The following is a 22,208-nucleotide window of genomic DNA, read 5'->3' on the forward strand; positions in this document are numbered from 1 at the left end:
CTCACAAATGAACCCCTGTTGTTCCCGGGTAACGCAAGATTCTAGATTCACAGTTTGCCATTTTTCACCCACTCTCCGTGCCCATGCCCTGTGCTCTGAAGGGTAGAGCACTGACTGCTCATGATTCAGTCCCAGTGCTATAATAGGATGAATAACATAAACTGTGGCATTGCGTATGGTGAGCACAAAGGCAGTAACTACGTTGTCAGTCGAGTCATAGGTAAAGTTTACCAAAGTCCACCAAGACTGAAATTTCTTCTCAAAATCCATAGCACTGTCCCACACGGCCTTTCGAATCTCAGTTGGAAAGGCTCCTTCGCTTCCTTCCCTTATAATTGAGGCAGCTGTTGATTGCAACCATAATTGTGCCTGTATACAGCTAAAGGCCAGAGACACATTATCCTGAACCACAGCAAGTGCATCTATGACTGACCCATGGTCTTGGTCCTCTGCCTTTTTCAACCTTGGCAGTATTCTCGAGACCTGCCACTGACTGGTTCCCAATGCTAACAAAGATGACTGTAAAGGTTGTTTTAATTTAGTTAAATCACTTGTTGCAGTGGCTAATTTGTTCATTAATATTTCAGAATCAATTCCGTTTAGGACTCCCAGCCCTGTCCCTAATATTCCAGTCAGATCTCTTCGCATTCTGCTTCCAGTATATGCTTGTTTCTGCAGCCAGGTCATCCAACCTTCAAAGGATGTTTTTTTTTAAAAAGGGAGAGCAGGCTGGTTGAATTTCAGAGATGTTAGTTTGCATTAGTAATTCAACACGCTTAAGAGACCATTCTGGGTTAAACAATAACTGCTGTTGGCCTGTATTTCTTATTACATATGGGCCGATTTTGTAAATTTCAGGTCCAGGCCCAAGAGGTGTGATTTGGGTTTGGGCTGGGGTCATGGGCTCAGTTGTGGCATTTATTTTAAACTTGAAGGAGAGCCCAATGGTATCCTGGGCCCAGAGACAAACTACCTCAACAGTCTGTATTAATGTAAAGTTACACCAACAGTCTATTTCACTTGAACGACTACAAACCTCCCAGTTTCCGTCCGTGGGAGATGTTAAAACACTAATTTGGGTTGCTCTCCTATGATCGGTTCCATTGATCATCTGACACCCTATCCTAATTTCTTCTCCTATGGTTCCTTGAAGTGACCATATTCTTTGTCTCTGCCACTCTTGTCTTTCGTATGCTTGGTTTCTGTGCATGACTACAGTTGATAGATTCAGACTTTTTATGTCAGAGTATTTTCCCATGGATCCAGTGTAACAAGTAAAGGCTTGGGACCAAGGCCATTCAGCATTACTCTGGCTAGAGGTGGGTTTTAGTTCTAGGATTGTGATTAGGGTTGCTAACAAAACAATTCTCCTGATTAGACTTTTTCAACCTAAATTGCTAAACACCCCCGACCACAATATACTCATTTTGTTTGAGTGAATTTTAGTTTCAGTTCATTATCACCCGATGTTACTTTCCAAGGGGCCTCAGGAGCTTTCTTTACTGGAGAGTGGTGAATCCAGGTGTTCTGCTCTTGGATCTTAATCGCAGTGAAAGTGCTGAGAAGCACTTGGAACGGTCCTTCCCACTGCGGCTCCAAGGTCTTTTCTGTAAGAGACTTGACATACACATAATCCCCAGGCTGTATGTCATGCACTGGTCCATCTAGCCCTCTGCTCTGAGTTCCAGCCACGTGTTTTTCAATTTCTCTGAGCTGCTTACCTAAGGCCACCATGTAAACAGCCAGCCTTTCTTCCCCAATTTGGGTGGATATTCCCTTCTGTACACCATATGGTCTCCCATAGAGCATTTCAAAGGGGCTCAGCTTTGTTTTGGTTCTGGGCTTAGTTTGGAGTCGCAACAATGCTAGTGGGAGAGACTGGGGCCAAGGCAAATTAACTTCTTGCCCTAGTCTCACAATTTGTTGCTTAATCAAATGATTCATTTTTTCAACTTGGCCACTTGACTGGGGGCGATATGGTGCGTGAAGTTCCCAGTCTATGCCCAGAAGCTGACTGACCTGTTGTACTATTTTAGAAATAAAATGAGGTCCCCTGTCTGAGGATATTGTGGCTGGAACTCCAAAGCGTGGTATTATTTCTTGTAACAGCACCTTTGTTACCTCCCGAGCTTTTGCAGTCCTGGTGGGGAAAGCCTCTGGCCATCTTGAAAAGGTATCTGTTAGTACCAACAAATATCGATACCCCCCTTTTCTTGGCAATTCTGAAAAATCAATTTGCCACTGCTGACCAGGTCCATGGCCCTTTCCAATTTGGCCAAGTTTTGGTTTAGGGGTATTCTTAGGGTTAGTCTGGAGGCAAAGTTCACACTGCCTGGCTACCTGAGTGACAGTGGCATATAAGTTCCTAGCAATGATTTTTCCAGTCAAGTAGTTATGCAGGGCATCAATTCCCCAGTGTGTTTTCTGATGTTCCTCTTTTACTAATGACCATAATAAATGGGAGGGGATAACTAGTTTCTTTTCTGCTGTAACAGCCCATCCCTCTTGGTTATACGTTCCCTTTTCATCTTCAATTAGCTTTCTGTCCTTCTTATCATACACTGGCTTACCTTCTAGGGAGATTTGGCCATCAGGAATTAAGGGTCCCTCCACTGTTACCTCACCTTTTGCTGCTTCTTTTGCCTCTCTGTCCGCCAGCTCGTTTCCCTCCTCCAATTCTGAGTTTCCTTTTTGATGTGCTTTAATGTGCATGATTGCCACCTTTTCAGGCAGTTGGACTGCTTCCAATAGTTGTAGTATCTCTTGCGCATGTTTAATGTTCTTTCCCTGTGAGTTTAATAGTCCTCTTTCTCTCCAGATAGCCCCATGGGCATGCACCACTCCAAATGCATATCTTGAATCTGTATAAATGTTTATTCTTTTTCCCTTTGATAACTCTAATGCCCGAGTCAGGGCAATTATTTCTGCCTTCTGTGCAGAGGTACCTGCTGGTAATGGTCCTGATTCGATTAGATCCCTTGATGTGGTAACTGCATACCCAGCATGTCACTTTCCATTGATGACGTAGCTGCTTCCATCAGTGAACCAGGTTTCCGCATCATCCAGAGAGGTGTCCTTCAGGTCTGAGCGGCTGGAATAAGTGGCTTCGATGGTCTCCAGGCAATCGTGATGAATTGGTTCTCCTTGGTTCCTACTGAGAAAGGAAGCTGGGTTGACAATGTTAGTTACCACTATCTCAACATCATCTTGTTCTACCATGATAGCTTGGTATTTCAGAAATCGTTGTGGGGAGAGCCAGTGGCCACCCTTGGTTTCTAGGACTGAGGATACTGTATGAGACACTAGCACAGTCATCTTCTGGCCCAGGGTGAACTTACGGGCTTCCTGAATGTTCAGTACAACTGTGGCCACTGCTCTGAGGCAACCTGGCCATCCTTTCGCTGCTGCATCTAGCTGTTTAGAAAGGTAAGCAACTGCCCTTCTGTATGGGCCCAGGTCCTGTGCCAGTATTCCCAGGGCAATTCCCTGTTTCTCATGAGAGAAAGAATGGTTTACTCACGTCTGGAAGTCCTAGAGCTGGAGCTGACATGAGGGCCTTTTTCAGCTGACCAAAGGCCTGTGTGGTTTCTTTTGTCCACTGAAGGTCTCTGCTTCCATTTGCAATGAGTGAATACAGAGGTTTCACGAGCAATCCATAATTGTATATCCATAGTCTGCGCCATCCTGTCATACCCAAGAATGTTCTCAGTTCCTTTATCGTCTGAGGTTTTGGGGTTTGGCATATTGATTCTATGCGTTCTTTCCCCAGAGTCCGTTGTCCAGCACTGATTTCATACCCCAGATAGATCACCTTCTGTTTTACCACCTGCGCCTTTTTCTTTGACACCCTATATCCCTGGAGCCCCAAAAAGTTTAAAAGGCTTACCGTCCAAGCCACGCACCCTTCTTCTGTGGGGGTGGCTATGAGGATGTCATCTACATACTGCAACATTTTGCCTTCTCCTGGTGGGGCTTCCCAGGATTCCAAATCCTTTGCGAGTTGTTCTCCAAACAGGGTGGGCGAGTTTTTGAAGCCTTGTGGTAAAACTGTCCATGTGAGCTGAGTTTTGCGTCCACTTTTGGGATTTTGCCATTCAAATGCAAAAATTTTCTGGCTGGTTTCATGGAGAGGGAGGCAAAAGAAAGCATCCTTCAAATCTAAAACAGTGAACCAAGTTAGTTCTGGTGTTAAACATGTCAACAAGGTGTAGGGGTTGGCTACCACAGGGTAGAGATCCTCAGTGATCTTGTTAACAGCCCGTAAATCCTGCACGATCCGGTATGTCCCATCAGGTTTGCGGACAGGCAGGATAGGAGTGTTAAAATCGGACTGGCATTCTTTCAATAACCCCAGCTGTAAGAAATTTTCAATTATCGGGCTAATTCCTTCTCTATCTTCTCTCCTCAAGGGATATTGCTTAATTCTAACTGGTTGTTTTCCTTCCTTGAGCCTAATTTGTATTGGTGGTGCATTTTTTGCCCTCCCTGGTACGTTGGAGGCCCATACTCCCGGGAAGACTTGATTCAGAATCTCTTCACTAATTTCTTCTTTAGCCTTAATGGTTGTCAGTATTAAGCTCAGCACTTCTACATATTTTTGTTCATTCACCTCCAGAATAACTTCCCCATTTTTAAATGAGATAGTTGCCTCCAGTTTCTCCAATAAGTCTCTCCCTAGGAGAGATTCTGGGGAATTGGGCATGTATAAGAATTTATGGATGCCCCACTGTTTTCTATATTTGTATTTGAGTGGCTTGCAAAAATATGCTATCTCAGGTTGGCCAGTTGCTCCCCTGACCCTGACATAATCATTCCCTACTGGCACCAGAGCTTTGTTTAAAACTGAAAATGTTGCTCCTGTATCCACCATGAATTCCACCTCTTTCCCTTCCTCCCCCCATTTCATTTTTATAACCAGCGGATCTCCTGGGGTAAGGTCCCCCGGTCCCCTTCAATTACTTTCTGTGTGAGCAACCACCACCTCCCTTCCCCGGTTCCCTTTCCCATTTCCTTTTCGTTCAGGGCACTCGTTTTTCCAGTGTCTAAGTCTTTTGCAATTTGCACACTGATTTTTACCCAACCGGGGTGGTCCTTGCCTAGGTGGTCTTTGTCTCTGCCCTCCTTTATTTTCTTCTTTTACTACAGCCATTAATTTTCTCATTAAAACTAGCTGTCTTTCTGTGTCTGTCAATGCATAACTGTATGTCTGACCAGTCTGGGTTATGCTGCTTAATCATATATCTTAACCTTTTAGCTGTTCCTATTGGGTCACTTCTATAGTTTTTGGCAACTCTTTCCCAACCTTCTAAATCAATTGTAGAGAAGGGAACTTTTATCAACACCCTTTCCTTCTCAGGTCCTATTGCTTCCCTTAAAGGGGCTTGTATGATTTCCTTTGTTTGTTTTCTAGTCCGAGATGCTATGGGACTGCCTGCACTCTCATCACTATCACTCTCAGGCAATGGTGGATACGATATAGTCTGTAACTCAGAGGTGGGTGGGGGAGCAGACGGTCCAGCCTGTCTCTCCTCCAAGGGGGCTGAACCTGTTCCTCCTCTTAGTCCCCTTTGCTCCTCAGGGGGTGACACAAATAAATCCAACAACTCCTGCTTTTGTGTTTCTGCTTGATAAACCTTATCACGATGTGTGCAACGCTGGTTTATTGAGCAGGTGCTACAACATCGTTTAGGCTGCTTCCTATTAGCTTTGCCTTCCCTTTCTAGGGCTAATACCAGGGGGTCAGAAGGGGCCCTGATCCCACAATCCCTCTGCCATTCAGGGTGATTTCGGAGGGAGAAAAACATATCTCCATATGAAACTTCAGTCCACTTACCCTCACGTCTAAGAAATAGCATTAGTTCCAATAAGGTATCATAATCTAGGCTCCCAGTCGGGGGCCATCTGGCTCCATTTTCCAGACGATACAAAGGCCACCACTGGCTACAGTATTTTACCAGGGTGCGTTTGGACTCGACACCCCCCCCCAGCCTGAAATCCTCTTCCAATTAGCTAAAATGCAGCCCAGAGGGCTTGCCTTGGGAATTTCTCTGCTCTCTCCCAATCCCATTATTTTCTTATCTTATGGCTTTTATCCAGATCTTTCTCACACTCTTACACAGTCTTTTCTTAATCCCTTTCTCCTAGCTCCAGATCTCTGGAATTAAATAGATCCTAAAAAAAACAAAACACCCTTTAAAATTTCTAGCTCTGGATTCTCCTGACTCTGCAGCTTATACTGAGCACAGTAACTGTGTCTCATACATGACAGGCAATACCACCACTCCCTGCAGGTCCTGCACTCAACCAGCTCCCACTCTAGATATTGCCCTTGTCAAAACAGAGGGTCCTAAGGTTCAAATCCAAAACCACTGGGGGAAAAGGATCCCCTCCAGCTGTCCTGCCACGGCTAGTAAAGTACACTAAACAAACCCTAAAAACAATACTCACAGAAAAAACATCAAACAAATAGCAGTAGCTGAGAACAACATTTATCAGAGCAGGCCTCACAACGAAATACTTTACACAAAATACTCACAACAAAACCTTAAACAGCATTAAGCAAACCTAATGCTCACAGCAAAAGCATCAAAACAAACAGCACCAGTAGTGCTCCAAACAAAATGCAATATCCAAAAACGACGCAAGGAGTTCAAAGAGTCCACACAAAGTTGCCACAATTATAACTTTTGACGCAAGCATCAGAAATATGCGACAGTTTCCTAAACACAAGTTTCTTCACACAAAACCTTTAAAACTCACACATATGCCCAGACAGCAACAAAGCTCACACACACATCAGTGCAAAATTCACACACATAAACACGAGTTACTTCCCACAAAACCTTTAAAACTCACACATCAGTGCAAAATTCACACACATAACAGACAAAACTCACATACACCTAGACGGACAAACCTCCCACACACACATCACACACCCAGACAGCAACCATACACCAAGGATTCAGTGAATCCTCCCCCGCTGCCTTTCCGTCGGTCAGCGGCCCTTACCAATAGCTGCCCTTTCAGCTACCGGTTACTTGCAAGTCCAAACCAAACCAAACCAAACCTCCCCCGCTGCCTTTCCGTCTGTCAGCGGCCCTTACCGATAGCTGCCCTTTCAGCTACCGGTTACTTGCAAGTCCAAACCAAACCAAGACCATTCTCTGTGCGGTCAGACGTCTCTGATCGGCTTACCAGCGGTCACTACAGGGCCCCCCTTTTTTAAAAGATACATACCGTTTCTCCGCTGGTTAGGAGGTCATTCTCTGCCCCCGCAGTAAGCGACACGAGAAGCGGAGTTCCTCCAGAGAAATCCTGGGGCGCGCCTTAGGAAGTCCGCCCCCGAGCCGGTCCCACGGCTGGCAGAGAAGTCCCTTCGTGGCCGCCAATTGACACGCGGAGACAGACTCTAAAACTCAGAGACAGAGTGAGTTTTAAAGTAGGTATGTTTATTCGGCCGGACGCATGTGGGACATTTCCCCAAATACATGCATGCTCCTTGCTTACACACGTGTTCTTTTATCCCCCGGAGTGTTACATATGCATTAAGTTTCCCCATGGGTCATTTCCTGGCTCCCCTCCCTCTCCGCTCTGTATGCTAATCAGCTTGTCGGTCCTCTGCGCCTGCGCAGCTGTCTCTGGTGGTCGTCCCAGGCTTCGGGGGTCGTAAAAGGGATCAAGTAAGAATGGTCTTCTTCAGGCTGACTTTTCGACCCCACTGCTTTGCACATGCCCATTGATTCCTTGGCCACGGTCCAAGCCAGGGGCCAGGATCCATCTGTTTCCAGAACATAAGGGGCCCCATTTTCAGTTGTCTTTACACCCTGTATCCTGTTTTCCATATACATTCCTTCTCCTTATCAGGTCTCTCCTTGCTGCTCTGCACGTAGTCTCTTCCTTTCCCATAGGCCAGGATACGGTATATTCTCACGTAACATAAGGATGTGGCCCTAAGCAATATTCATTATTTTATATGCCTATTACTATTCAATACCTTCTAATTTCTATGATTAATATCTTCTAGTTCTAACCCCATGTTTCAATTGTGGTGACTCTACCACGGGCAGTGGAAAACTGCGGCAAAAAATCCCCTCAGAAGACAGAGGAAAGTGCTGTATGGCTTCAAACTCTGTTTTTGTGGACTAGAATCATTATCGAAACCATGGCATCCTGGACTACAACACTAGAACACTGTCGCTGTAGAGCAGGAAGGTAACGAGAATGACTCCAAATCAAAGCCTAGAGAATAAACTCTCCTTTATTTCAAATGCACCGCTCTATTTATAGAGAACCTCGTGCGGACTAATTTCATTGGTCTTAGAGTAAAAACATCTCACACCATTGGTGTGCAGTGAATGACGCACAGTGGCAGAACATATCTATAAACAATGTGAACAACAAGATAGATTAGAGAATTATTTACATTCCTTTCCAACTGTCTCTCAGGCTCTCGCCTGGTTAAAAAACCTTCTCTTTTTCTCTTTGACTGAACTGAGAATATCCACAGAACACTCCACTTTAAAGGTATGGATTTTCTTAATTAAAAAAAGAGGGATTAATTACAGTTAACGGGCTCTGCAAACTTTGCTCCCGTGGTGTGAGAGCCATGAACTAAATGTGTCCAAAGAGACTGCTTTAAATTAAGCCTTTTGGGAGGAGGTTGGACAATACATACTTACTGCAGCCTCTAATGGTGAGTGACTGAAATGAACAGGGCTAATGCCTTTATTAATGTTCAGCTCTTTATTAAAAAGATCAGCTGGGCAGGGGACCCGAACAGAGCTCACCGTTGGCCCCCATAGATGTATCTCTCCCAGAGGGCCAAAAGGAAGAAGGCGTGCAGGGTCTGTCACTCAAGTCCAGGGCCGCAGCTGTCCCTTTTTCGTCCCTGTGGCACAACCACTGGCTAAAGAGTGAGGAGTGCAAAGTCTGTTGCTGAAGTTCAGAACAACAGCTGTCCCCACTCCTTCCCTGGTGGCAGCACCAGAGCTCTCTATCTCTTCCGTCTCCACTTGCCCCACCCCACCCTAGTCTAGTCGCTTTGAGGTGATGGTGACAGACAAAAGTCAATCAGTGGAGGTGTTTCCCTCTTCCTCAGCTAGGGCATTTGTTTATCCCCCTCTACTGTGTTTAGTTCTTTATTTAGGGGTGTCTTTATCCCGAAAAAAATACTCCCATGATCTCAGGGGGTTTTCTTATTTGCATTTTACTCCCAGAATGTTGGCATGGTGGGGGGAGGCAGGTTTCCTTTTGGTAGTTTAGAGAAAACAAACAGAGCAATTAACTAATTAACATTTCAATATCGGTAGCCAGCAGTCATTCCAGTGTTGTCATGGGAACTAGGAAGGCCCTGCCTGCCTCTCTGGGGAACATCTGAAAACTTTGTTCATTATAGTGAGGATACAGCCATCGGTGCTATAAAGCCTTGTCAATAGTTATGGACTTGCTAAAACAGTTGGAATATGAGAGGCAAAGCAGGAAGGGCAGCAGTCCAGCCTCTTCTTTGTGCAACCCCGCGTGGGAGCCTGCGGGCCCCGGCCGTTGCGAAAACGTGCCCTGCAGCAGTAGGACTCTGGCTGACTGCTGCGGAGCGACCGTGGGAAGCGGCACAGCTCCGGGGAGTGGGGGAATCCCAGAAAAAGGAGACACTCCGATGGCTGCCCGTGCCGCGAATGCCGGCACTGCCCAGGGAGGCGGAGGGGCCGATTGCGCAATCCAGCCACGTGGAGAGATGGCGGCCGCCGCAGCCCCGAGATGCCCCGTATCCACTCCGGACTGCTGCAATCACAATGCAGCCACCTTGGGCCACTATATTGCCAATCCAGGCGTGCACACCATGCCGCCCTGTTCTGGGGGACCAGAGCACGTGTCGGCCGTTGAGACCGCCCCCCCACCATTTGCAACGGGGCCGCCCGCACTTCCCATCACCATGGAAACGCGAAGGCTGCCTCCTCCGGAGACCGAGTGGGCTGGCTCCAAAGCCACGCCTCCATGGAGCTTGGCTGCGCCTACATCGGGGGATGTGCCTACTTGTGCCTACTCCCCCGATCCCGCCTGCGTCAGGGGGTGGGGCCCCGCACCCAAACCAGCCTCCGAGGAACACAGCCGTGCCTCTAGTGGAATGGCCCCGTTTCCGACCCCGCCCCCAAGGGCGAGTCTGGGAACGTCACCACTAGGAGCTCCTGCAAACATCAAACCCAGAAGCAGAGCGTGGGAAAAGCCCTTGCGAGGAGCCTGTCTGGCTAAAGGCAGAGGAAAAAACATGCCAAGTATTATAAACGCCAATCACTTGGTTTTTAAAATTTTAAAAGTTTAATTATAATAAAATAGTTATAAAAATAGTAATACAATTAGAGTAATGAAAATTTAGAGTTAGGACAATTACGAGACAATAAAAAGCAAAGAATTACGGATGTCCGGATGCTCTCGGGCACTTAAGCCCGATAAGCATGCCTTGTGAACAAAGGAAAAATCTTTAAAAGCAATAGCCTGTTGCATATTCATATATCTCATACATGATGCATAAATTCCTTGCAAATTAAGAACTTTTCTGGTTTTTGTCAACTTCTTCCCCTTAATCCTGGTGGTTCCATAAAGACGGAGAGAAGGTGGAAGAATGTTTGTCTTTTCCGATAAGGAGGCAGTAATTCTTTATGGGCCCCCATCATTGTCATCTCTGTGTGAAGAGTTTCTTCATTATCTCATCTCTTGCTTGAGCTAGTAAAAAAAAACCCCACATACATAGGCTCTATTTTAACTACAAAACTACATTTACCATACTATTAAAATGTTAATACAGCACTTCTAATCAATATAACATAATACATATAGTATTCAATTTAATATTTGCGAAAAGCCCATCATAAAATATGCATTTTTCACACAAAGGTTTGGTGCTGTGAGAGCAGAAACAATTGAGTCTGCCCAAAGAGATGGGGCCGGATACATGGGATAACTGCATCACAACAGCTGAAATCTAACCACCCTCTCCCCCAGTCCAGCGAGAAGCCAGCTTTTCCCTGCAAATGGATGGTGAGAAAAACAAACACCGGGTTTCCACCTCTCAGAAGCCTCACAACCACTTTGCCTCCTGATATATCAAGGTTTTCATATTCCAAAGACTCTAATAAACTAATAACATATGCCAAGAGTAAAAATATTGAATGGTTATCACAAAAGAGTTACAAAAATGTCCAACTGTTTGTAAAATCTGCCTTAGAGTTCATAGTATAATATTTATTATTGTTGTTTGCATTTACTAAAACCAAAATTGATAAGCCCGTGATTGCTAGTTCTGCTAAAGTTATTTGGAAAATATTACATTTCTGTCTCAGGCAGGTACTACTGTGTCTTAAAGAAACCCTAGTATGTGTATTAACATGTCTTTTCTTAGTACTTCTAGTAATTATTCTTGCATTGCTTCAAGACAAATGGGTAAGATTCAAAGAATATCCACTGAGGTACACATAGAACATCGATTTATCATAAGCAAATTTCAGTTGCAAAGGTTTTTAACTGAAATTCTGCCACTTGCCATAATTTTAAAAGTTAAAAGACATCTATTAAAGTCAATAACAAATTTTCTAACTTCTAACAAAGGGAAAAAAGTATATTGCTTGCACTGTTATTCATGTTAAAAATTCTTCTTGCACTAGGTATTAATAAAAACTTGTTTTTAAAATATAAATACAGAAAACCTCTCCCAACCAAGTTTATGGCCTTGACCAAGCCATGAACCTGGCTGGTAAAGAAAAATATATTAGTAAACCTAGATGAAACTTTGCATAAGTTAAACCCTTTTTCCATTGAGATAAATGAGAAAGCCTCATCCGGAAGAGGTTTTTTTCAAGTCCTCATAGTGAAAAAGAGACCCCTTCCGTAATCCCCTAAGTAACAGTATTCAAAGTCTGTGTTTTGTTCCTATTTTTATTTATTATACACAGAAAAAAGGAGAAAAAAGGTTGGAGTGAAGGTACATCCCCCCTTTTTGAGTCTTAAGTAGTATGATGTTCTCATGTTTCACAATAAATCATACAACAGTACAATAACCCTATGATATCACAAATGATCACCTACCTCATGGACAGTTCATATAAGGACTTGATTTGTTAACAAATTATTTCTCATGTTTACAAAGTCTTTTCCTGTTTACAGATTGTTTTCTGGGAGTTGGGTTTTTCTCCAAGGGATAAACGGGTTACAGGTTGTTTTTTAATAGTTGGGTTTTTCTCTAAGGGTGAAATGGGTTAAGGGTTAAATAGCTTTCTGCTTTTAGAGGTAAGTTGTAATTTGTAACCAATAAGCATAATGCCTGTGGCCTGAGTTCTCCCCTAACAGATCCTGGACATGAATGCTGCAGCTCCAGTGCAAATTAGACTCATGCTGTCCTCTGTCACCCTGTTTGCAAAGGACCCTTGCAGATGGATGACAGAGAGCAATTCACAAAATTTTATAGACAAGAAGGGTGAGATGTTACTGTGATTGACAGGGGTCTTGCCCAATCAAATATCTCCCAAGGCTGCAGGCATCTCACTGGCCAGAACCTGAAGGGGCATGGAGTTCAAACCAATGAGAGCATCCAGACCGGGTCTTTCAAATGCACTATATAAGGGAGAGCTTGGGAAATAAAATCTCTCTGTTGCTACATGAACACCGGGGTGAGTGGTCATTGTCTCCTGCACCGCTCCCCCCCACTGTGACTTAACGGTTACTAAGATTTTATTCTAAACAGAAATGTTTGATGTTATTATAGCAAGTGAAGGGGAAAGTAAAATTGTAACTGCTTGGCAGTGATAATCTGTGACCAAGAAAAGATCTGCCATGGAGGGCAAGAAGGCCCTACTGCAGAAGGGGTTGAACTGTCTGGAAGCAGGAATGCCAGAGACAGGACTCCTTGTAAGGGAGTGTTCCCCTGGTGATGAGATAAACAGCTACAGCATTGTCTTGTAGCCATCCTGGAATACAAGTGCTCAGAGGCCACCTTTGGGCAGCAGAGATGAGCAGAGGGGTGGTTCCAAGGCAGGGCAGAGACACCTCATACAACTGCTCATGGGATTGGTGCTGGTGCAGGGTATATAACAAATCAGCTTGTGATGCATCCCACACAAAAGATATTAAGAAATGGGGTTATATTTCTTTATAAAAGTTATATTTAATGTTCTATCTGAAAGTGCTCCATACTCAACTTCTGTGAAGATTCTCCTTCTGATATGACCTAAAAAATTATATTTTTTGAAGTGTGAAATCACAGTAATGGTCCTAGACTGGAAACCCTTTATCCTTTAATATTCCTAACTGGTACCTTAAGATTATATTATTACAACTAACTGTTGCTTTCTTAGGATGTTACCTTCATTCAACAAGTTACTGGGTTATAAACACAAGTATCACTGTGGCCAAATTGGTATCTGGAAGCATTAGGCTAATCCTCAAGCTGGTTGGGCCAGCCTAGTTTATTTGGAATCTTACCACATCTTTGGTCCAGCCACTACCTTATTTTACAATTTGAGAGTGAATACATTTAATGATAAGTCTTTAATAATATTCATAGATCGTGGGCTGCCCAGTCCTCTGAGTTCGAGGACCACAACTGCAGGAACAGTGACTTTCCATTTGTGCACACTGAAAATGTAAGGTACCAGCTATATCAGTTGAATGTTCATAAGTCCATGTGAAGCGATACGCAGAATAAATAAATAGACTCCACAACCTGGGGTAGTTATGAAGTGGGTATGTATGTCAGCGCCTGACACAAGTGAGATAGCTCTCTAAAAAACTTGTGCCCTGAGCCTCAGTCTGACCCACACCTTTATTCCCAAAGATGTTCCATATGCAACACATTACACAACTTTCCCATGCATATTCAACCCCTGGCCCCGCCTGTTCTCGCCTCTCATGCTAAATAGATCCACGCCCTTCTGGGCATGCGTGGTTTGCTGTGATGGTCGCACGGGGGTCTCGGGGGTCTTCTGAGGCTGAAGATTTTAGTCTTCCTCATTACTGAACTTTTGAACTTTTCCTCTCTGCGTGTGCGCTTTCGGTCCTTCAGTGCTTATCTGTGCACGACTGTCAGTCTTGATAGGCTTGGAGACAGCGGGGCTTCTTTATCTGGGTTCTTTGCATCCCTGGGTATTGTTCTTTTATGCAAGAAGCTTCAGAAATTTGCATTTTCTTATGCCCTTTGAACCATGGCCGAGGTTTCTTAAGTAAAAGGTTAAAATTCAACACATAACCCTACAAGCTAAAATATAAATGCTTAATTTACTTTGTTAACTTAAGTGAATTCCAAAAATCTCTATTTCACATGGGGCCACATAGGATTCATCCCAGAGTACTGAAAGAGCTAGTGGATGTTACAGCAGGACACCTCTTGATCAGCAGGACCCTGACCAAAGGTCTTTGGAGTCTGGGGAGGTCTCTGCTGACTAGAAGGTAGCCAGCATTATTCCAATTTACAAAAAGGGCTTAAGGGAAGACCCAGGAAACTACAGACCTTTTAAGCTAATCCCAGTACCTGGGAAAATTATGAAAAATATCATACTGGGTGCTATTGAAAGACATTTAAAGGACAATGCAATCACCAGGCACAATTAACATGGGTTCACAAAAGGAAAGGCCTATCTAATCTGATATCCTACAATAAGGTCACCTGCCTAGTAGAATGAAGGGAAGGTGGTAGATGCAGTTTTTCTGATTTTTGGAAAGATTTGGATACTGACCCTTGCAGCATCTTCCTGGAGAAGTTGTCTAACTGTGGTATGAGCAGGTACACACAGCACTAAGTGAAGAAGTGACTGAAGGGCAGGGCTCAAATGGCTGTTGCAAATGGGGCTACATATGGCTGGTGACTGGCCACCAGCAGCGCTCCTCAGGGCTCAGTTCTGTTTATATATTTATCAATTATTTGGATGCAGGAGTTGAATGCACCATTAGCAAGTGTGCTGGTGACTCTTACCAGGGACCAGAGGCCTTGCAGGGGGATCTAGATAGACTGGAGCATTGGGCAATCATCAGTGGCATGAAATTTAACAAGAACAAATGCCGGCTTCTACATCAGGCACAAGGATAGACTGGGAGACGAATGGCTGGAGAGCAGGCCTGCAGAAAGGGATCTGGGGGTGCTGATTGACAGCAGGCCCAATTGGAGTCAGCAGTGAGCCCTGAGAGCCAAGTGGGCAAACCATGTTCTGTGGTGCATTAAATGCACTATAACCAGTTGGTCAAAAGAGGTGATTATTGCCTCTATTGCAGTTCTGGGCTGTATAATTTAAAAAGGATGTGAAGGTACTTGAATGCATCCAGAGGAGGGCAACAAAGCTGGTGAAAGGGCTGAAAGGAATGTCCTATGAGGAGCTGCTGAGGGCTCTGAGTTTGTCTAGTTTGGAGAAAAGGAGGCTGAGAGTGACCTCATGGCTCTCTGCAGCTTCCTGAAGAGGAGAAGCAGAGGAAGCAGAGACAGGTACTGAGCTCTTCTGTCCGCTATCCAGTGACAAGATGTGTGGGAATGGTTCAAACTGCACCTGGTTCAGACTTGACATTAAAAAGCATTTATTTGAAAAGAGGGTCGTCAAACACCAGAACAGGCTTCCCAAAGAGGTGGTCAATGCACCATGTCTGTCAGTGTTTAAGAGGCATTGTAGGAGGCAATGTAGGAATGTGCCCCCTGTTGACAGAGTGGCCAAATTATCCTTTGTCTCCTTAAAAAGGAAAAAAAGCCCACAAGTTTCTCTCCACAATTTGCTAAAAAGACCTCATAGGACCTTTGAGACTTCACCTTAAACATAGGGCTGCCAAATGGACAGAAGCCAAAAGGTCCTGCCTAAGTAATTCACTAGAAAAAGAGAACAAAGGAAATAATAGCTTTTGTGGGGTGTTTCAGCAGGACTAAGAACCTCTTGCCCCTAGCTTGGGTTTTTCTCTGCAAGAGCTTTGTTATTTTGCCTTTTATTAAGACTTTTCTGTTTCCAACACTACCTCAGAAGCCATCCTGCTAATTTTATGCCATTTGAGGTAGCTTGGCTATCTCGGGTGTGATAGGTCCTCTGAGTGCTCATAAGACCTGGCTCGAGGAGAAAACGTATCACTTGGTGCCCGGACCAGTGATTTCTCATATTGAGAGACATAGTTTGGGAAATTTTGATTAGCCCTCGATCAAAATAGGACATTTTTTCCTTGGTCTTGCGTTTTGGGGAGTGCAGGCCTGCGACTGGGTTTTTGTGGCACCAAAGAAAAAAACCCCAGGTGACGGAGGATCTGAGACCGGTGGAGGGGGTCACACAGATCAAAGCCCATGCTGGTGAAAAGAGGCTGAAAGGCGGGATGGGCTGGAGAACGCGCTGCGAAGTCTCAAGGACCTCTTCAGAGATAGCTGTTATTGGCTGAGACATCGTTGCGTTTCCAGACCCAGGGAGTTCAGATCAAGGATGATAGCTTCTCTGAAAATCATCATTTTGTGAGTAAGAAAATGGGGAACAAGCTATCTGTAGCACAGCAGGATCTTTATTTTTATTTGAACTACAAATTAGAAATTCAAGATGTAAAATTTGAGAAGGAACAGCTTAAAAAAACTCATCAGATGGGTTTTCACAGAATTCCCAACCATAAATATGTCTGAGACGCTTACCCTAAAGTTCTGGGATGCTCTGGGACTTAGATTATACAGTTTGGAAAAGAATAAGAAGTCCAGCCTAAGACAACATCCAATATTTAGGATGGTGTTACAATTTGTAACATTGAAGAGTGAAAAGCAAGCTAGAGACAGCCACAAAACATCTCAGAGCATTGAGAGAGGCGACCGCAGGCTGCAGAAGAAAGAAAGGAGGGCGAGCAGAGATTTCGAGCCCCCAACCCTGTCCCCAACCCGCACCAACCCTGGGAGCGCAGGCAGGAGACGGCCAGGGCAGCCGCTCCCCGTCCAGTCCCTCCTCCTCCCCCGGGAGGGAAACAAGACTTGTCCTGGCCAGACCAGTCTGCAACCCATCTTTCCTAACCCCCCGAACCTGATGAATTCCCCTCAGTTTCCTCTTAAAAGTAACATCAGACACACTAAATCGGTGAATTTTGGCAGTGCAGTTGAAAAAAGCTAAGTCGATCCATTCGCTGTGAGGACAATAGCTCACGTGGCCTCCGGCATGTTTCGGAGCTTCCGAGCTCTGCCTTTCGTGTTCCATCCTCTGACTCCCAGGATTCCCTTTCCGATACGTCAACAAGCTCCTACCCATCAGACGCGGGACACTCCCCTTTTGTGGGCCAAGCCCGGTCTGCGTCCCTGCCCCTACTCCCCGCCCACACCCCGTGGTGGCACACCCTCACCCTGCCTACCGTGGGAACCAAATGTGACCTCCAGGAAGTGACCCCATCCAAAATGGCGGCACCCATATTGGGAGACCCCCCCGCTTTCGAACAGATATTCCCACACCCCGCGGGGTAGCCCCCCAAAATCTGAGGACGAGTTTTATACATCAGGAGGCACAGATACCTGGCAGAGAAGGGACGCAGTCCAGGACGGAGAATGGGACATTGCCTCTAAGATATCAGTGTTTCCAGTCCGATAAAATGTCGCGGGTGTGGGAGGACAACAGTGGGAACAAATCAGCTTTGCAGAAATAAGAGATAAGCAAAGCAGCTAGGTCATGTGGAAGAGAATCAGCATATTTCCGAGGTCTATTACAAGCCACCTTTGCAGCCAATGTATTTATTTACCCCTGATGACCTAAGGCAGCTTTGTACTTCTTTGCTGTCTCCGACAGAGTATTCTCTGTGGGAACTGCCATGGAAATGTTTACTAAATGACCTTTTAATAGGTTATGCAAGAACTCAAGCCACTGCAAATATAACTCTAGACCAGCTTGCTGGGGAAGGAGCCTACATAAGCTCACAAAGACAAGCAAGGGCTCTTAATAGACCAATCCTTCAAAATATTAAGGAAGCAGCAAGGACTGCCCTGGTCCAGGTGCCTGACGGGAATAAACCAGAATTAGACTTCACAGAAATTAAACAAGGGATGGATGAGCCATACATTAAGTTTTTGGGCCGTTTAAAATTGGCATTGGATAAGCAAATTCCCATAGATCGTGCCAGACAAGAGCTATTAAAACGGCTTGCAATTTCTAATGCCAATCCAAGCTGCAAAAACATATTATGTGCATTGCCACAAGACCCTGAGCCCACTTTAACACAGCTAGTGGATGCTTGCAATCGCCTGGGTACCCCTGAACATGCAGCAGCCATGCAGGCAGAGGTGCTAGCTAATGCCATCACAACTGCACAGGAAAACACCCTAAAGCAGCAGGAAAAAGCTGTAGAAATTCAAACACAAACCCTAGCAGAGGCTCTAACAGCATTTAAAGGGGCAATTGAAAACCAACAGATTCCAAAGGATACATGCTGTTTGTGTGGCCAGAGAGGGCATTTTAAGAGAGAATGTCCTAAACTACAAAGGTGGTCACCTCCAAAAAACAGTGGATACAGAGGTCCCTGTCAAAATACTAACAGTTTTCGCCCAGTACAGGGTTGTCCATGCCATCTTCCAGGAAACTTGCAGCCGAGTACGGTTCAGTGGTGTGTGAGGACACAAGAACCACTGTACCACAGGCCAGAAACCACCACAGGTGACGAAGCACAAAACTGCAGCAGATCTTTGCAGAACTACTGAGCACAATGTCCCCAGGTACCAGATTGGAGCTGTCTACAGCACAACCAGCAATGCTAACAAATCACATTCCTCACACAATATCCACAGGACAGCTGGGCCCTGAACCACAACCATATCAATTCTTAATAGTGGGAGCGAACAGATCTCATGCAGAAGGTTTCTATATCATTGCAACTGTGTCATCTGTTACCTGTTCACAGGAAATCACTGTATTAGCTTTATGTCCAGACCTTCCTTGTTTTCTGCCTAAAGGACTAACCATAGCACAAGCTTTTCTCCTACCAGAGTCACGGAGCAACACATCCCTCATGGCTTGGACCAGGCACATCAGCCGCGGGTGGCCTCAACTCACCTGTGTCCTGAAGCATCTCGGGGAAACCATCACCCTCGTTGGCCTGATAGATACTGGAGCTGACGTCACTCCGATATCGAAATCGAAATGGCCACAGGACTGGACCATCGTACTCACACTGGACCAACTGACAAGTATTGGTGGTCACTGTTAAAGCTTTCGTAGCTTGCACTCTGTCACATTTGAGGGACCTGAACGTTGTGTTGCCACCACAAAACCATTCATAGTAAGAGCTGATATAGTTCTTTGGGGAAGAGACATTCTCTCCCAATGGGGTCTGAGAATAGAAACCGATTTTTAACAAGGGCTGTTGATGGACATAGCACTCTAAAATTCACATGGACATCCAATACACCTGTCTAGGTCAGCCAATGGCCCTTGCCAGAAGGGAAACTTGCTGTATTACAGCAATTGGTACAGGAACAGTTAAATAAAGGTCACCTAACTCCAACTACCAGCCCCTGGAACACTCCAGTTTTCGTAGTTAAAAAGCCAAACAGTGGGAAATGGAGGTTATTGCAGGATCTCAGAAAGGTTAGCAAAGTGATTCAAGAAATGGGTCCTTTACAACCAGGTTTACCTTCTCCCATTATGATTCCAAAGGACTGGAAGTTACCTGTCATTGATTTAAAAGACTGGTTTTTCAATATTCGTTTACATCATGATGACGCACCACGATTTGCCTTTTCTATCCCATCAATAAATCAGCAGGCCCTTTTAAAAAGATACCATTGGCACGTACTTCCTCAAGGTATGCGCAATTCTCTGACTATATGCCACTGGTATGTAGCAAAAGTTCTTTCCTCAGTTTGTGTACAATGCCCAAATTCCCTCGTCTTGCATTATATGGATGATATTTTAGTAGCAGCAAAGGACCAAGCATCAATGCAGGAGACAACAGATCAGGTCATCTCAGCAGTGGAGAAAGCAGGACTCACAATAGCAAAGGAGAAAATACAGACACTTCCTCCCTGGAAATATTTAGGATACAGAATCACAGAACAAACTGTAATTCCGCAACCACTCCAACTAAAGAGAAATCCAAAAACATTGAATGAAGTGCAGCAGCTGGTAGGGACTCTGAACTGGCTTCGTCCACTGCTAGGCATTTCAAACCAAGACTTAGCCCCTCTGTCTGATCTACTGAAGGGAGACACAGCTTTAAACTCACCATGAGAATTCAACAAAGAAGCCCAAAATGCTTTAGATAAAGTGATGTGAGCCATCCAATAATGCCAGGCTCATTGATATAATCCTAACTTGTCTTTTTTGTTTGCAGTTTTAGGGGAGAGTCCACAGCTTCACGTTCTAATATTCCAGTGGGATCTAGAGAAGAAGGACCACCTGATAATCTTAGAATAGGTTTTCCTATCTCGTCAGCTGGGTAAAACTATAACAACTTGCCCTGAAATTATATCACAATTGGGCTAGATCCCGAATGTTTTCCCTTTCAGGAAAGGATTTTGCAGAAATCTTTCTGCCTGTCACATCCATCTATTTGGAATGGTTAATTCAAAATTCAGAGGTTATGCAATTTGCCCTAGAAAATTTTACAAGGAAAATATCAGTCAATTGTCCCAAACATGAGCTACTAACTTCATTTCTAAAATTAATTCATAAGTCCTTAAGATGTCATGCACCCCTTGATGCAATCACATTTTTTACAGACAGTTCAGGGAAGTCAAAAAAATCTGTGATTGCTTGGCAAAATCCAGAGACAAAAAAATGGGAATCAGATATTGAAGAAGTAGATGGTTCTTCACAAATAATAGAGTTAATGGCAGTTGTGCGTGTCTTTTCAAAATTCACATTTCCTTTTAATTTAGTAACTGATTCATTCCATGTTGCAGGTGTAGTGGAGAGAGCAGAAGGATGTCTGCTAAAAGAGGTTTCCAATGACCAGCTATACGGTTTACTCAAGAAATTAATCTTCCTTCTTTCTATTTGACAGGAACATTACTTCGTAATACACATTCATTCACATTCTGTGCTTCCAGGTTTCCTAGCAGAAGGCAATGCTATGGCTGATCTTTTAGCCATGTCAATACAGAATGCACTTCCCAATGTTATCGAACAAGCCAGAATGAGCCGTGCTTTCTATCATCAAAATGCACCTGCCTTAGTTAGAATGTTTAACATATCTCAGAATCAGGCTAAAGTGATTTTTCAGTCATGTCCAGATTGCCAAAAATTAGCCATACCAGCAATAGCAACAGGGGTTAACCCTCGAGGCTTAAATAGCCTGCAGATGTGGCAAACTGACATAACTCAATATCAGTCATTTGCATGGTTCAGACATATATACTTATCAATAGATATGTTCTCAGGAGCAATCTTTGCTTCCGCACATCAAGGAGAAAAGAGTAGAGATGTAATTAAACATTTCTTACAAGCCTTTGCATTTCTAGGCATTCCTTAAGAAGTTAAAACAGACACTGGACCAGCCTATGTTTCTAACAAACTGCAAGAGTTTTTCAAATTTTGGGGTACCAAACACACCACAGGTATTCCACATTCTTCCACAGGCAAATCTATTGTAGAAAGAGCACACAGATCACTGAAAATGATCCTTGAAAGGCAAAAGGGAGGGACAGAAGTGCTGTCTACCATAGAGTGGCTGAATATAGGTATCTATGTTTTTAATTTTTTTAATAATTCTTTTATGGAGCAGGTACTACCAATTTTCAGACATTTCAGCAATACCAGTCAAGGAAAGCTCCAGGAAAGGCCACCAATCTTCATAAAGGATCCAGAGAAAGGATAAATTTCAGGACTCAATCATCTTGTGACTTGGGGGAGGGGGTTTGCATGCGTTTCTACAAATGCAGGTCTTCGATAGGTCTCTGCAAAAAATGTCAAGCCACAGGTATAGCTGATCCAAGAGCAGCAAAAGACGCCAGAAGAAGAACACGCAAACAACTGATCAACAGCTGGAGGCAGAGTCTGTATTTTCTAAGTTTGCATTAGTTAAAATAGTTTAAAAATAGTTTTGCACTGAAAAGGTTCTGTAAGTTATTGCTGTTGTGTTAAAAATTTATTAACCTACCTCTAAATCATATGTTAAAAATACTTTGAAGTTCTATATGTTCAAATCATATCTAGCCAGAAACTTGGGGCTTGCCAGGGAAAACACTTCACCAAAGTTAAGATAGAAAAATAATTTACAAGCAATAAAAATTATAACCAAATTTAAAAATTATT

The 22,208-nt window shown here is 44.2% G+C and overlaps 1 protein-coding gene and 1 long non-coding RNA gene across 3 annotated transcripts in view; both read left to right on the forward strand.

Moving 5' to 3' along the window:
* The window catches only part of LOC137465609 (heterogeneous nuclear ribonucleoprotein K), a 230,157-nt gene that overhangs the window by 182,095 nt on the left and 25,854 nt on the right, over positions 1 to 22,208 (forward strand). The window lies entirely within an intron of this gene.
* Positions 17,763 to 20,591, forward strand: LOC137465589 (uncharacterized). The gene is made up of 2 exons (XR_010994712.1): positions 17,763 to 19,141; positions 20,287 to 20,591. It is a non-coding gene; the product is annotated as an uncharacterized lncRNA (long non-coding RNA).

The sequence above is a fragment of the Anomalospiza imberbis genome (assembly GCF_031753505.1).
Source record: "Anomalospiza imberbis isolate Cuckoo-Finch-1a 21T00152 chromosome W unlocalized genomic scaffold, ASM3175350v1 scaffold_31, whole genome shotgun sequence".
Classification (NCBI taxonomy): domain Eukaryota; kingdom Metazoa; phylum Chordata; class Aves; order Passeriformes; family Viduidae; genus Anomalospiza; species Anomalospiza imberbis.